We start from the raw sequence: 10,876 nt of genomic DNA, 5'->3' as shown, positions 1-10,876 counted from the left end.
GGTGGTTTTGACGTCTAGCAATTGTTCTCTCACTTCCAGTGAGAGAGGAGTTAGACATCTCTTTATCTCTGGTCAAGACGAAGCCGTGAATTATCCAATGGAATTTCTAAATTCTTTGGACATCCGGTATGCTGCCGCATCATTTGCCGAAACTGTGTAATGGAACCCGACTGATTGTGACGCAGATATCGAATACAAGGAGGCAGAGTGCTTGATTCTATGAATTCCTTTGAGTTCTAACGATTTGCCATTTCAGTTCAAACGTATTCAGTTTCTAGAGAAAATTGCATTTGCGATGACAATCAACAGGACACAAGGATAGTCGCTAGAAATTCGTGACAAAAATCGGAAAATGCCAGGTTTTTCACACCGCCAGCTATACGTGGCATGTTCACGAGATTTAAATTCATCTTCTCTGTACATTTACGCACGAGAACAGAAACAAAAAAATTGTGTTTATCAAGCTGCGTTACATTGAAAAAATAAATTCAATTATCTTTTCATTTCAAAACACATAATTTCACGCAGGACAACAACCGCGGGCAAGCTAGTTATATATAAGAGAAAACTCGTAATATGTATGTATGTATGTGTACATAAAACATAATTTAAAACTTAACGGGGCATCTCGACAGGATAAAATCTATGTCTTGCGAACTGTCAAATCTATTGCTATGGCCATTGCCAAATCTGTATGTGGGCATTTGTTATCATAAGATAATCATTTGCGCAAAGGCGTAGGGTAGGTAGGTTCGAGCTGATGTAGCGCATGCTTTGAGCTCTTGAAAAATTTATTTTATCATTTGCGAAGGTAGCATTTGGGTAGGTAGCTGATGTAGCCCATGTTTTGAGCCCTTGAACTGTTTAAATCTTTTATGTGGAAAATAAAAAAAGGATAAAGATCCTTTTGTTTACAAATGTATTTCTGGGAAAAATGAAATAATAACAAAGGATAAAGATCCTTTTTTTACAAATGTATATTTCTGGGAAAAATAAGATAATAAGGAAAAGATCATTTTTTTACAAACGTATTTCTGGGACAAATAAGAATTCATATTTTTGGACTACTATGTCATAATTGAGGCATACATTTTATATACCAATTAAAACAATAAATTTAAAATGAGCAATGCTATTTTGATTTTCGCTAGTATAAGTTTATTAAATTTAAGATTTCGCTTATTCCCAAACCAATTTGCATAATTTTTCTGTAAATTAACAAGATTAAACTAAATAATAATTTTTTGAAAAAATATTATTTTAAAAATGTACTTTATTTTTATAATATAACACAACCGTCTCAATACTCGCTCTTCTAATTTTCATATTACCGAAATGAAAATGCCGTCGGCATATGTGCAAATGGGATATGTTGCATCTTCGAAAATTTCATAGAAATTAAAACTGCGCTGTCAAACTGCTGAAGTGACAGCTTATAGCTTACGATATATGGCATACGAATTAGTTTGCGATATATTGTAAGATATAAGCAATGTGGAGTCTCCACAGGCAATAGGCACGGCAATACAGTTCGCAAGACATAGATTTTATCCTGTCGAGATGCCCCGTAAGTATTCATACATATGCACATGTAGCATGCATATGACATGTGTACGCTTTATGTGTTGCATACTTTACGTTTATATGCAATAACATGTGTTGATATAAATATCATTTTGCAAACTTTTATGAATGCAAGTAAAACCGATAGCATTCTAATAAAAAAATTATATATTCAAATTAATATTTATGGTTTGTTTGGACTTGAACACCTTATGTTTCTTATCATTTCTTTGATATTTACATAATGTTTTTTTTCTGCTAAATAGCATCAGCTTCTTTGTAATATATATGTATGTAGTCGGACGAAAGCATGCCCAACGATTGGAATTTAAGTGTGCTCTGCCCAATCCATAAAAAATTAGACCCCACAATCTGCGCCAACTACCGTGGGATAAGCATCCTCAACATCGCATAAAAGGTTCTATCGAGCGTATTGTGTGAAAGATTAAACCCCACCGTCAACAAACTGATTGGACCTTATCAGTGTGGCTTTAGACCTGGAAAATAAACAACCGACCAGATATTCACCATGCGCCAAATCTTGGAAAAGACCCGTGAAAGGTGAATCGACACATACCACCTCTTCGTCGATTTCAAAGCTGCTTTCGACAGCACGAAAAGGAGCTGCCTTTATGCCGCGATGTCTGAATTTGGTATCCCCGCAAAACTAATACGGCTGTGTAAACTGACGTTGAGTAACACCAAAAACTCCGTCAGGATCGGGAAGGACCTCTCCGAGCCGTTCGATACCAAACGAGGTTTCAGCCAAGGCGACTCCCTATCGTGCGACTTCTTCAACCTGCTTCTGGAGAAAGTAGTTCGAGCTGCAGAACTAAATAGAGAAGGTACCATCTTCTATAAGAGTGTACAGCTGCTAGCGTATGCCGATGATATTGATATCATCGGCCTCAACACCCGCGCCGTTAGTTTTGGCTTCTCCAGGCTGGACAAGGAAGCACAGCAAATGGGTCTGGCAGTGAACGAGGGCAAGATGAAATATCTCCTGTCATCAAACAAACAGTCGTCGCACTCGCGACTTGGCTCTCACGTCACTGTTGACAGTCATAACTTTGAAGTTGTAGATAGTTTCGTTTATTAAGGAACCAGCATAAACACCATCAACAATGTCAGCCTGGAAATCCAACGCAGGATAACTCTTGCCAATAGGTGCTTCTTCGGACTGAGAAGGCAATTGAGAAGTAAAGTCCTCTCTCGAAGAACAAAAACCAAACTCTATAAGTCGCTCATAATTCCCGTCCTGTTATAGGGTGCAGAGACTTGGACGATGACAACAACTGATGAGTCGACGTTGCTAGTTTTCGAGAGAAAAGTTCTGCGAAAGATTTATGGTCCTTTGCGCGTTGCGCGGCGAATATCGCATTCGATGAAACAATGAGCTGTATGAGGTACATGACGACATTGACACAGTTCAGTGAATTAAAAGACAACGGTTACGCTGGCTAGGTCATGTTGTTCGAATGGACGAAAACACTCCAGCTCTGAAAGTATTCGACGCAGTACCCGCCGGGGAAGCAGAGGAAGAGGAAGACTCCACTCCGTTGGAAGGGCCAATTGGAGAAGGGCCTGGCGTCGCTTGGAATATCCAATTGGCGCCACGTAGCGAAAAGAAGAAACGACTGGTAGGCTGTTGTAACCTCGGCTATATTCGCGTAAGCGGGTCCTTCGCCATTAAAGAATAAGAAGAAGAATGTTTGTTTATTTATTATGATATTTTTCTTACATAATGATGTATCTGCTGATACATATACATATGCATGTATGTAAGTAAAAGTCAAATTTAAATCATGATATCACTTATCAATTATAAAATGTGCGCGCACTGCTTCATTTGTAAATACATGCACATATTGCCGAACAAATATTGTATACACAAACCTACATGTATATAAGCATACACATATAAATATGACACCCACAAAAGCTACAAACATTGTTCTACAAAAACAACAAAGGTCTCATAACAAGTAAATATGGCAGCCAAATAGCCAATGCCTAAATTTATAGTAAAACACGCAACAATACCATTTTCATTCATGAACGAAAGGGTATTTTCAACAGGCTTACGCTTCATTCATAACAGCAAACACCATTACATTTCCCCCAACGTGCCTTTTCCGACAAACGTCTTTTCGCAACTATGGCAAAAGCTAAATATCATAAATTAAACAATTTATGATATTCGTTCTAGAAGGAAAAGTGTCAACCCCGCAAAGTGTAAAAACAAGTGTCAACGGTTTCAACATTGCTCTTGGCGATTTTTAATATTTTACACTTCTAAAATATTTTTCCACGGCTCTCAAAAATCTGCGTCGATATGTATACAAGCTCATACAAAAACATACATATTTGCGCTAGTTTGGAAGCGAAGCTGTTACAGCGGCAATGGAAGAGGCGACAATTGGTTTGTTTGTGTTTTTCGGCACACGTCGGATTTTCTAGCAAGTTGTTATTCCCTTATGAATGTTTCTACATATGTACATATGTGGCTCATATTTGCTTTCGTAAACATACAGACAAATATGGCAAAGAAAGTTGGTTGCCTTGTCGTGGCGAAGGGGCTGAAGTAATAGTAAAATGAGCATCCCAAAAGGAAACGCAGTCTACTCTTACGAACTAAGAGGGACAACTCATAATTCCCACAATGGTGATATGGATGAATAAATCCTAGGTTTAACGCCCTTCTCCTAATGTGGAAGTATAAAGATACCCGCACCAACACCACCCTACACCAAGGTTTTGAGGTATCCGTGCCGATGGCTGAATAGGTAATTAAAAGCTGTTCGGGAACAGTCCCTTCCGATGCCCAGGAGAGGCCGGGGGTTTCAAATGCCTTGACAATGGCAAAAAAAGCAACACAACCCAGAATAAGCTGAGGAAAAACCGGTAACAGAAGGCAGTCCTTATACTGGGTAAGTTCGCAAAAGATCAGGCAGCCGGCATCCCAGTTGATGAGCAAAAACCTGGACAATCTCCAAAAAGGAATCACTCAATCACAGAACAACAAGGTACTCTGACCAACAAACCTAGGCGGAGGAAGGGGAACATAGCAGCTAAACAACGGCAAGGCACTTCTTCGATGTAGCAAGAGATACAACTGCGGGACCTCACCCGGAGTTTGACTTCTCTGAAACCTTTAGGGGTTACAAGGTCATCAAATGCGCGGACCAGGGCTCTTTGGAATTCCTGACGGGTAGTGTTGCCAATCGCCTTTGTAGGCCTCCAATTGAGGCTTATACCCGCCAAGGATATCCCAAAGAGATCTCATGCTCACATTTGGCTACCCCCTCTAGAGGAGGCGGGCAAAAAACTCCTGAGATGCATCAAGCTGCAGAACAAAACTATACCTGGTATAGATGAGTGGCAGCTGATTAAGGAGGAGAAACCTCTTAAAGCAAGTAGACTAATTCTGGTGGTCATTGGCGATGAGTCCATAGAGGCTCTTATGAACACTGACTGCAAAATCAGCTTCGGCATTCGCAAGGCCAGGGTAAAAAAACTTCCATCGCGAAGATGACGCGGAAGAGGTCGATGATGCCAGCCAGCGGCTAAGGAATGTGGACATCGAGGAAACCCGGGATGTACAATAACCTAAGATGTGTACAGATTAACCTGCAGCACTCGAAGTGGGACATCGACATCAGTCTAATACAGGAGCCCTAGGTTAATGAAGACACCATTAAAGTGCTAAGCAGCAACAACTGCAACATTTATTAAACAATCAACAGAAGAAGTATAAATGCAATCCTTTGTCCTAATTACAGCACAGCAGATATCACGTAGGTAAGGGTGGAACAAAAGGAAACCCATTTCTTCATGGTCTCAGCCTACATGGCCCACGATGAGGACATACCACCGGCACCACTTATACGACTTCTAGAGGACAACAGAAAGGAAAATGTCCTAATAGGGTGTGATGCAAACGTAAGGCACACCGTATGGGGTAGCTCCAGTATAAACACCAGAAATGAGTCACTCTTACTGTATATTTTGAATAGCAATTTAAGTATATGCAACAACGACGATAAGCAAAATTTTATTTTCCCAAGCTCTGATAGATTTCCGAGGTAAGAGGAAGAGCTGGACCTCACGCTATCAAAAGACACAGACAATCTCGTTGTGGATGACTGGAGGGTATCTGATGAGCCTTCCATGTCGGATCACTCCTGGATACTCTTCTGCATTCGCGAGAAATACAGTACTCTTCTCAAATATCGGAACCTTAGAAGGACAGCATGGGAAAAATTTACTAGAATAGCAACAAAATGCATTGGAAAAGGAGGCAATAAGAGTATCAGTAATCCTCATGAACTAGATTCAGAGGTAGAGAAGTTAGAAAAAGTCTTAACAACAACTTTCAATGAATCCACTCCGCTTACCGTTCTGAAAAAAAGGTGCGTGGAGTCCCTACGCGCGGATGAGTTATACTTCTTAGTGATACTCCAAGAAATGCATATCATTTTGTATGAAAGAAAACTAGAAAACTTAAATTCACATTTTATAAATTTATTATCTCCCCGAGCATGCCTTTGCCAACAAGTAGTCTTTTCGCGACGATGGCAAAAGCTAAAAATCATAAATTGCACAACTTTCTGGTGCTTCTCGCAAAAATCTTCGTCGATATGTATTCACGATCATATGTATACATACATACATATTTACGCATGTTTGTAGGCGAAGCTGCTACAGCGGCTAGGGATGACAATCGGCGGCCATTACTTTACTTATGCTATAGAATTTCTATTGCTAGGAATATGGAAATGACAACGAAATAATGCAAATATGCGTATTTCTAAAGGTCATTAATTTCCTTGAAGAAATGAGTGATCCTGAGAAGTACAGTCTTAACTTTTCAACGGCCAACGCAGAGCATTTCAACCAAAAGGAATTCATTCATTAAAATCACTACTCAGAAGTCGTTTTATTAGTTGTAAGCGAACGATTTTCGAAGAAACATCATTTCTAATATGCCACAAGACAAAATTAGAAATGAACTTCTTAAACCTCACGCTGTCGGATAAAACGATATACCTCGTCATCGCGGGTCGATATCCAAAAAATGGACCCACGCAGGGTATTTCAACAAAAGGGCACATAAAATAGTTGAGAATTCGCAGAAGTGAAAGACAAAGGAAAGAAAAAGCAGTATAACTTCAATAATGAACAAGCATACAAACATACATATGCGCAGCAGCAGCAAGGAAAGAGTTAACAATCGGCGATCCATTGTATATTTCTTTCATGCATAACCAAACCATAATTAGGACAACGCAATACAAGTGTCAATGGTGGTCGAGGTGGTAAGCGCTTCAAAAGTTACGACGAGCACGTAGGTACGTAGGTTCGAATCCCAACAGAATTTATTTTTAATTGAATATGTTATCTTATTTTATAATAACTCATTTTAAATATATAAAAGATTTTCCTAAACATTACGATGATATTTTCATGATTCATACGCAATGTACGAATGTAAGCAATTTCGTTTTGCCGTCGGCATTTCAATTTCTTATGCTTCAATTTTTGCTTTCAACCAAGAAATCGCTTGTATGTAAGTATTTATGTACAAATGTGCAATATATGCCTTTGCGTTTTGCCGTCGGCATTTCCATATTGACACGCAAAAGTAATTATGTATTTCATTGTTTCGTTTTGGCCCAATTTTGTATATTAAGACAAGTGTCAATAATTGCGCCAAAATCAAATATATTATATATTCATATGTAAACATGTTTTAAACTTTACATAAAATTGAAGTGTCAATAATTGCGCCAATTTTCATAAAGTTGGAAATTTTGCGCGAATAAGACGTGTGCGGGTTAAGTCGTGAATTTTACTTATATTAATTAATTTGAAAGTGCCGAAAAATGCGAAACGAAATTTCAATAAATTTAAGTAAATTTACATGTATTTTCATTTATATTTAATTGTCAATAAATTAAAAAAAAGGCGATGCTGCTACAGCGGCAAGGGGTGACAATCGGTGGCCATTACTTTACTTTTGCCATAGAAATTCTATTGCTACGAATATGGAAATGACAACGAAATAATGCAAATATACATATTTCTAAAGGTCATTAATTTCTTTGAAGAAATGAATGATCCTGAGAAGTATAGTCTTAACTTTTCAACGGCCAACGCAGAGCATTTCAACCAAAAGGAATTTATTCATTAAAATCACCACTCAGAAGTCGTTTTATTAGTTGTAAGCGAACGATTTTCAAAGAAACATCATTTCTAATATGCCACAAGACAAAATTAGAAATGAACTTCTTAAACCTCACGCTGTCAGATAAAACGATATACCTCGTCATCGCGGGTCGATTTCCATATAGTCTTAACTTTTCAACGGCCAACGCAGAGCATTTCAACCAAAAGGAATTTATTCATTAAAATCACCACTCAGAAGTCGTTTTATTAGTTGTAAGCGAACGATTTTCAAAGAAACATCATTTCTAATATGCCACAAGACAAAATTAGAAATGAACTTCTTAAACCTCACGCTGTCAGATAAAACGATATACCTCGTCATCGCGGGTCGATTTCCAAAAAATGGACCCACGCAGGGTATTTCAACAAAAGGGCACATAAAATAGTTGAGAATTCGCAGAAGTGAAAGACAAAGGAAAGAAAAAGCAGTATAACTTCAATAATGAACAAGCATACAAACATACATATGCGCCGCAGGAGCAAGGAAAGAGTTAACAATCGGCGATCCATTGTATATTTCTTTCATGCATAACCAAACCATAATTAGGACAACGCAATGCAAGTGTCAGTGGTGGTCGAGGTCGTAAGCGCTTCAAAAGTTACGACGAGCACGTAGGTACGTAGGTTCGAATCCCAACAGAATTTATTTTTAATTGAATATGTCACCAACCAAAAATTGAAACATTGGTCTACAAAAACAACAACAGCATAAGCATGGCAACATTGTGTTGTTGGTAGAAAAGTCGAGCTGTGCCGAAAGAAACGAACAAACGGTCGCTTCGCTTCGCTTCGCTTCGCTTGCTGCTCGAACATCTTCGCAGACAAGGTTGCGTAGATTCATATTGAGCAAGGGGTTGCGTAAATTCATACTGAGCAAGGTTGCGTAGATTCATATTGAGCAAGGTTGTGCAGCCTGAATCTATCGCAACCTTTTCCGAACTCGTATAAGAAGTATATCTTCAAAAAGTCTCTTCCTTGGTGAAACAGTGAAATCAAGAATTTGAGAACGCAACCAAGGAAGGCTTTCAATGAGAGTTTTAGAACCAAAATCTGGCAATCATATAATGATATCATGAAAAGATACAAAAAAGCAATCTGGAAAGCTAAAACTGACTCATGTCGATCTTTAAATAACGAGGGTTCAACCAGATCCACCGGCTAACATGGCTGATTACTGAGGCCAGATAGTGGACAGAAGTAAAATCAAATACGCCATAAATAGTTTCTCACCATTTAAATCGGCTGGTTCAGACGGGATTATGCCCATAATGCTGCAAAATCTGGAAGAACCAATGGTCCTAAGGCTTGAAAATATATACAAAACTAGAATTAAACCGTCACAAGAAGTTGGAAAAGAATTAAATTGGTGTTCTTTCCAAAACCAGACAAAAGAACACATGATAATGCAGAGGATTTTAGACCTATAAGTTTCACACCCTTTTGCTGAAGGTACTAAAAAGGCTAATGGACTTACATATGAGAACAATCATGGCTGTACAGTTGAGACACTTGTTTACTTAAGTACGTGCGGAAAGTGTAAGTGGAATGTGAGAGCGCAAACAGACGATATTATTTAAACGTTATAAAATGTATTGTTCACTATAATAACAATTATTAAAACTGCACGTTATATTATTCTTTAAAAATGTTTTGTTTCTGATGGGTCACTATACACACACACACTGCGCGCGACATTATTATCCGTATCCTTATGGTGGTGGACGGATGGACTACGATTTCTTATTGGCGACACGATAGAATCGGGTATGCGAAAATATCAAACCTTTGGCGTCACAATAGACTCGGGTATGCGAAAATATCAAACCGTTGGCGCCACGATAGAATTGGGTATAAGCGTAAATATGAAACCTTCTGGTTCACGGATGGAATCGAATGACATGATCTCGTTCGGATCTATCTCTTTTAATTGTTTGGGTGTTGAATATTAGAGACGACTCGTTGATGATCGTGTGGTTGTTGTGTTGTATGATGAGCGGTGTTACGGGTGTTTGCGATTTACCGACGGATTGGCTCGGATGGGAAATCGGTGAAATAGAGAGTGATGCGGCCTTTGGCAATATTGACAGGCACCGTCGCCCCGGCACTCTATGGTGGTGTGGTCATCTGCCAGGCAGGTCATGCAATGCCCATGGGCTCTTGCAAGCTGTTGTTTTTGAGAGGGCTTTATACTCTGGAATATGGTGCATCGTTTCATGGCGTGTGGGCGATGACACAGGGTGCAACGTGGAGACCGCTGTGGTGGTCGCATAACCCTGGTCCTTGGAGCCGCAACGGGTGCAGCTGACGCTTTGGTTTTAGCGATTTCAGACCTCAACGTCTAGGGGACAATTTGTACGTCTTCTGGGCCCTAATTTGAAATAAGGTTATTTTTGGTTGTGGGGACATAAATCGCATATCGATATACTTGTACATACATTATATAATAATTTTATTTTATTCACGCTTGCTTGAGTGTTTTGTCTCTTAAATTATAATGATTTCGAATTTTACGAATTCTCGATATTGACTATTCATTTTTTGATTAATTTTGCCAGTTATTTTGCGATTATGGTTGAAGTTGTTTTTCGTTGTTTGGAAGAAAACACAGTTTTCCGACTGATCGAGTTAATATGCCGGTTTGTGTTCGTACATCGACTACTTTTATGACCCCTCTCAATGCGGCCTAGTCGCCATTCCGTTGGAGGAAGGCATTCGACCCGTAAGATGACACATTCTCCTGCATTGGCTTCCTTTTGAGTAGTTTTCAATCGATATCTCTTATGGAGATCTTTGAGATGGTCTTCCTTCTTTCTGTGGCTGAATTCGTGATGGAAAATCTTGATTCGTTCCCATCGATTTATTAAAGTGAGTGAGGCTCGATCTGTATCGAGTATGGCGAGAAGAAGAGCTCCTCTGAGGAAATGGCCTGGTGTGAGCGCTGTAAAATCGGATGGATTTTGCAAGAGGAGTGATATGCGTATTCTATACGGGCGAGAGTGTGGTAAACACCTCATAATTGAATTTATGATTACCTGTCGTTTTCTTTAAATGGGACTTAAAGCTTTATTCCCAGAGTCCGCCCATG

The 10,876-nt window shown here is 39.1% G+C and overlaps 3 pseudogenes; all 3 read right to left on the bottom strand.

Annotated features, from left to right (window-relative positions):
* Positions 1-6,485: 6,485 nt before the first annotated feature.
* Positions 6,486-6,627, bottom strand: LOC120781908 (annotated as a pseudogene).
* A 1,133-nt stretch (positions 6,628-7,760) lies between these two features.
* On the bottom strand, positions 7,761-7,948 carry LOC120781903 (annotated as a pseudogene).
* A 30-nt stretch (positions 7,949-7,978) lies between these two features.
* LOC120781904 lies at positions 7,979-8,120 on the bottom strand (annotated as a pseudogene).
* Positions 8,121-10,876: the final 2,756 nt, after the last annotated feature.

The sequence above is a fragment of the Bactrocera tryoni genome, unplaced genomic scaffold (assembly GCF_016617805.1).
Source record: "Bactrocera tryoni isolate S06 unplaced genomic scaffold, CSIRO_BtryS06_freeze2 scaffold_7, whole genome shotgun sequence".
In the NCBI taxonomy this organism is placed as follows: domain Eukaryota; kingdom Metazoa; phylum Arthropoda; class Insecta; order Diptera; family Tephritidae; genus Bactrocera; species Bactrocera tryoni.
This window is presented reverse-complemented; position numbering and strand designations above follow the sequence as displayed.